Raw genomic sequence first — 6,000 nt, 5'->3', positions numbered from 1 at the left:
GACCAAGAAATTTTTCTCCTATAAATAGGAGAGTATTCTCTCCTATAAATAGGAGAGTACATCATAAAAAATATGACAATAAAATCTCTCTTAATAAATTTCTTCTCTAATTCTCTTGTTTCACTCTCTTTGTATTATTTTATAACAAGAATGAATTAGACGGATGAGGGAGTGATTTTGGGGAAGAAAGAGATAAAGTTAAAAAGAGAAGGAAAAGATGTGGGGCCCAAAGAGGAAAAAATCAAATCAGATGGGGCCTAAATCAAGAAAAATGAGGGGAGAGATAAAGATGGGGTAGGTGGAATCGTAAGTGGGTGGATAAATTTAATTTTACACTGACCAATAGCCGAATAATTAATATAAAGTAAATTTTGAGACGCCTCTGAATTACCTGTATTAGCAATAAACTCTTTCGGCTTTTCTGAACTGATGAAATGTATTAAAATATATATACATATATGAAAATATAAGTATTAATATGCAATTAAAAAAATGTAAATAAAATGTGTTTGATACTTGAAAAATGTATTGTGTTGTAAAGAACTAAAAAATGATTATTTACTGAAATAAAATTTTAGTGTTGTGTATGTGCTTGCTATGAAAAACAATGATTACTGAAATTAATTTAAGTGACAGTAAATTGATAAAAATCCTAATATTTGCAGAAATAAGGATAATTATCAAAAAATTGCTGAAAAATGCAAAAATGTGTAAAAAGTGCTATTTTGTGTTTTTTTAACAATCAGGGCTTCTTGAGACGTTATTTTTAAATATGGCGAGCCAAAATTCGGTGTCAAAAATATGAAAAAGAATACATAGAGGTCGTTTGTATTGACCATATATGATTTTATATATAAAATCATTCCAAAGATTTGGTAAAATATTCTCCTATTAACCATGCCGAATCACACCTTGATATTGTGCAAGATATTTCATGATATTTTGCGAGATACAGGACTAGAAACATGCTTGTAACTATATAGGCTTTTGAGTATAAATATTCTCTAGTACATCAATTGTAAATCAGAAAATACAGAATATTTTTTCATCTCTTATGATTCTTGATTTATCAATAGTTATCATAGTATCAAGAGCCTATTCCCCCCCCCACACACACACCTACCCCCCTCCCCGAAATTGCTCTACTTCTTATACTTTATTGCTATTTGATTTCTGTCATCAACTTATTTTTTTTTTGTCTTCCTAATGGAGTCACATTCTCATGATACTTGTCTACCAAATTTGATGGAAAAACTATCATATGTGGGAATTTCATTTTCGGATCTTTGTTCGAGGGAAAAACTTGTTTGGAATCTTGGATGGATTAACAACTGACCCAAATGAGACAGGAAAATCAAGTTTGGCATGCTAACAATGCTCGTGTCATTTTGTCGATCCTCAATTCTGTACACACGGATGTTGCACTCAGTTTGCGTACATTCAACTTGGCATTGAAGATATGGAAGCATCTACAAAAGGTATATGCTCAATGTAACCATGCTCGTGATTTTAAATTAGAACATACTCTTTCAGAATACAAGCGGAGCGACAAAGACCTTCAGAGTTATTATTCGGGACTTATGGCAGTATGGTCCAAACAGGACCAAAGTTTTGGAGGAAAACTTTCTTCTACAGGTCTCAAAGAAGTTATGTTGTAGAAGACGAAGCCTTGGGTTATCCAATTTCTCATGAAATTGAAGCTTGACTTTGAACCCATTAGAGCTAACATTCTTAACAAAGAAACTATATCGGACATCGATGTGATTTTTGGAGAACTCATTCGTGAGGAGACGTGCATCAATACTCAAGCAACCATGGATTCGTCCTACACAGTTGACACGGCTATATACTCAAAAGTCTAGATCACAACGCTTTGAGTACAAAGAGTATGGTCATATCGCGTCACATTGAGAAGAGAAATATATGCAATTATTGCAAGAAGCCTGGCCATATAATTATGGAGTGCAATCCACGCCAAACACGCGTGAAACCAAGTACAAAGGTTATCAAGCAGTCGAAGCTTATATGAGTCGAGCAGAGAACACACCACCATCTGCCTTTGATCCAAAAGCACTTCAAAATGTGTTACAAGATTACTCTCCCAGGGGTTATTTCCAATTCTCTCAATGTTTCCTATCCTGATAAGAACTTAAATAAGAATTCAAAAGTTTGGCATATAGATTCGGCTGCTTCTAACCATATGACAGGAAATATTCACAATTTAAACTCTTTATCAACTCTATCAGAAAATTATCTTGTTGTCACAACCATTGGTGATACATTAACTGCCTCTGGCACTGGAAATGCATCTTGTTTCACTAATGTCAGTTATGTCCCTAAACTTACTGCGTTTCGGTTGGACAATTGGTGGAACAAAATTGCCTTATTGTTTTCTCACGTTTTGGTTGTGTTGTTCAGAATCTGAACACAGGGAAGGTGATCGCCAAGGGTCGTAAAGTTGGGAGGATGTTCCAGTTGTACACGTCTGAACCACCTCACCGTGCTTTTTTTTTTGCCTCTAAAGAAGACATCACCACTCAACTAAAATGTGGTACTTATGTCATCATCGTCTTGGGCTCTACATGTTCAAAAACATTCCTCTATGTTACAATATTATCATCATTTGGATAAGATATCATAGGTTTTGTCATCAAAATTACCTTGTAAAATTTTTCTACAGGCAAAAGTCATAAACTGTCTTTTCCTTGTAGTACTACTTCATCCAATTCTCCTTTTAATTTGGTTCACAGTGATGTATGGGGTCCTGCACCTATTTCATCTATATTGGGGTATCGATATTGTATTTTATTCATTGACCACGTCTCACGGTATACTATGGTGTTCTTTTTTAGAAACAAAAGTGATGTTCCTAAACTCATAAAATAATTTATCACTTATGTCGACACTCAGTTTAACAAGCAAATAAAAAAAAAACATTGATCTGATTGGGGTGTGGTATCCATGAATTCTGAACTCATAGATTATTTTTGCAACACTCTCTTCAATACACACTTGAGCAAAATGGGTTTGTAGAAAGAAAAAATAGGCATGTTCTGGAAACCACATTAGCTCCTCTGATACATCATGTTCATAAAAGATTTTGGGTTGAAGCCATTCAAACTTCTGTCTATTTAATAAACAGACACACCAACACCATCAACAAAGATGATAACCCATATTTCATTCTGTTTGGTAAAATCCCTAATTAATCCCATAAAAAAGGTTTTGGTTGTGTGTGTTTTGTCCATTTACCAAGACAAATTATCTGCGAAAGCCGTGAGGTGTATTTCCTAGCTTATAATGACGTTCAAAAAGGCTATCTTTGTTATGATTCTTCTAGACGACAGTTAAGGGTTTCCAGACATGTGATTTTCTTTGAGCATCTGTTTGCTTATCCTGCAACCTCATCAACAACATCCGACTTTGTCTCCTTTTTGTACAAGTTTGAGAATCAACATGTACAAAATCTTGCAACTCCCAACGAGGACCCTAATGGAACTACTGATGATCCTATTCAGTTCGATACATTCACTATGAATGATTCAGGTAATACTATACCTCTTTCACTAAGTCACTTGACAACAATAATGATTCTGACGTAAACCTGTTTCAAATGACCGGATAAATCCTCTAATTTCCATTTCCCGTCAATCTGAACGTAAAGCATCTACCCCTGATCGATATGGATACTCTCCGGGTAGATACAACCAATCTTATACCTTACTTGCTACTTTGAATTCTATTTTTGCCCAACTATTCACCAACAAGCATTGAGTCATGACTGCTGGAAAAAGGCAATGGAAGAGGAACTTTCGGCTTTAGAACAGAATCATACATGGGATTTGGTGTCTAAACCAGCTCAAGATTCTATTATTGGGAGTAAATGAATTTATTCGGTGAAGATGAAGTCTAATGGTACACTGGATAGGTACAAATCTTGACTAGTAGCTCAAGGATATAAACAAGAATATGGGTTGGACTATGATGAGACTTTCGCCCCTATCGCAAAAATGACGATAATTCGTGTGTTGCTCACTATTTCATCTGTCAAATGGTGAAAACTTCATCAAATGGATGTGAAAATGCATTTTTCCATGGTGAATTACGTGAGGTTATATACATGAAGCCACCTCCAAGGTATAACCGAGGCCAATCTGACATGGTATGCCGGAAGTCTCTTTACAGTCTCAAGCAAGCACCACGTGCATGGTTTAAGAGGTTTCGATCTACCATCATTAATGCTGTTTTTTTTCAGTCGGTTTGTGATTACTCATTATTGATCAAGCACTCCAATACTAATATGACCATTTTATTACTTTATGTTGATGATATCATTATAACCGAGAATGATGAGAATGGGATTAAATAGCTCAAGAATCTTCTTAATGCAGCCTTCAAAATGAAGGACCTTGGTAGGTTAACATTTTTTTGGGGTTGGAGTTTGAATATTTGCAGAATGGTATCATGCTAAGTCAAAGAAAGTATGCGGAAGATCTTGTTACACAAGAATGTTTAAATGCTCATAAGGTAGTACACACACCCATGGAGATCAATGTGAAGTACAAAAATGATGATGACGACCCTTTTGCAGAACAAACACCGTACCGGAGGCTCATTGGTTGTCTAATTTATTCGACAATGACAGGATCGAACATCACTCCTCGGGATCACTTGCTATGGTCAGAGTACAATTAATCGAGGTCTATTCTTTCATTCAGTATTATCTCTAAATCTCGAAGGATATGCATATGTAGATTGGGCAGGATGCCCAAACTCTTGAAAGTCGATAGCATGATGGTGTATGTTAATCGGATTATCATTTGTCTCATGGAAATACAAGAAACAGTCAAGAATCTCAAATCATCAACGGAGGCAGAATATAGATCAATGTCAGCTACTTGCTTTAAAATTGTGTGGATACGTCGGCTGTTGACAGAACTTCATATCCCTATCGATGGCGCCACTACGTTACATGCTGACAATACCAAGGAAAGATAGATAGCAACAAATCCAGTCCACCATGAAAACACAAAGCACATCGAAGTGGACTATCATTATATTCGGGATCTTCTTGTTGATCAAGTCATCAGTCTTCAACATATCATCTCACATGATAAATTGTCAGACCTATTTACAAAAGCAATGATAAGGAGCCAACACCAAATCCTATTATTCAAATTAATGCTTCTTGATAAGTAGCATAAATTTGAGGGGGGATATTGACCATATCAGATACATGTCAGCTATGATTTTACTATACAAAATCATTTCAAAGATCTGATAGAATTTTCTCCTATTAACTATGCAGAATCACACTCATGATGTTGCAAGATATATGGCTAGATGCTTGTAATTATATATGTTTTTGTGTATAAATAGTCTCTAGTTCATCAATTGTAAATAAATAAATAAGAGAATACTTTTCCATCTCTTATGATTCTTGATTTATCAATAGTTATCAGTTTGGTACATTGGTGAGATATCCCACCTTCTATATGGAATTAATAATTGGGAAAAGGGTCAAATTTACCCTTATCCTATGGTTTATAGTTTGGATTTACCCTCCGTTAGAATTTTGGTTCATATTTACCCCAACTGTTAGCAAAATGTTTAAAATGCCCCTCTAACTTGGAAGGGACACCTGTCACAATCAGATTTTTTTGTACCTAAAATAATTAATAATAAATGAATTATGAGTTTAAAAAAATCTATTTTTAAAACAATTTTATTAATTAAAAGACTATTTCAGCCAAAAAAAAAAAAAAAGAGAAAACCTATTTCTAAGCCCCACCCCCACGCTTTCTTCCAGCCGCTAACAATTTCAATTAATAAGTCAAGTTCTAGTTCAAATGACACTAAAAGTTGTGGAAGTTTTTTTTTTTTTTCCTACAAAGCTTGAAATGGACTTTAATGGAGAAACTAAGAAGAACTCGAAGGTGGAACTTGGGAAATCAGCAATTGAATCTTTGAGCTGCTCCTGTATACATTGGGTCGAGAATT

General features: G+C 34.9%; 1 long non-coding RNA gene across 1 annotated transcript in view; it reads right to left on the bottom strand.

Annotated features, from left to right (window-relative positions):
- Positions 1 to 1,847: 1,847 nt before the first annotated feature.
- LOC132032447 (uncharacterized) overlaps positions 1,848 to 6,000 on the bottom strand; it is a 28,496-nt gene continuing 24,343 nt past the window's right edge. The window contains exon 2 of the long non-coding RNA XR_009408447.1: positions 1,848 to 2,138. This is a non-coding gene — a long non-coding RNA (uncharacterized LOC132032447). The remainder of the gene's footprint in view (positions 2,139 to 6,000) is intronic.

The sequence above is a fragment of the Lycium ferocissimum genome, chromosome 10 (genome assembly GCF_029784015.1).
Source record: "Lycium ferocissimum isolate CSIRO_LF1 chromosome 10, AGI_CSIRO_Lferr_CH_V1, whole genome shotgun sequence".
In the NCBI taxonomy this organism is placed as follows: domain Eukaryota; kingdom Viridiplantae; phylum Streptophyta; class Magnoliopsida; order Solanales; family Solanaceae; genus Lycium; species Lycium ferocissimum.
Note: the sequence above shows the minus strand (reverse complement) of the source record. Positions and strands in the feature narration are given on the sequence as shown.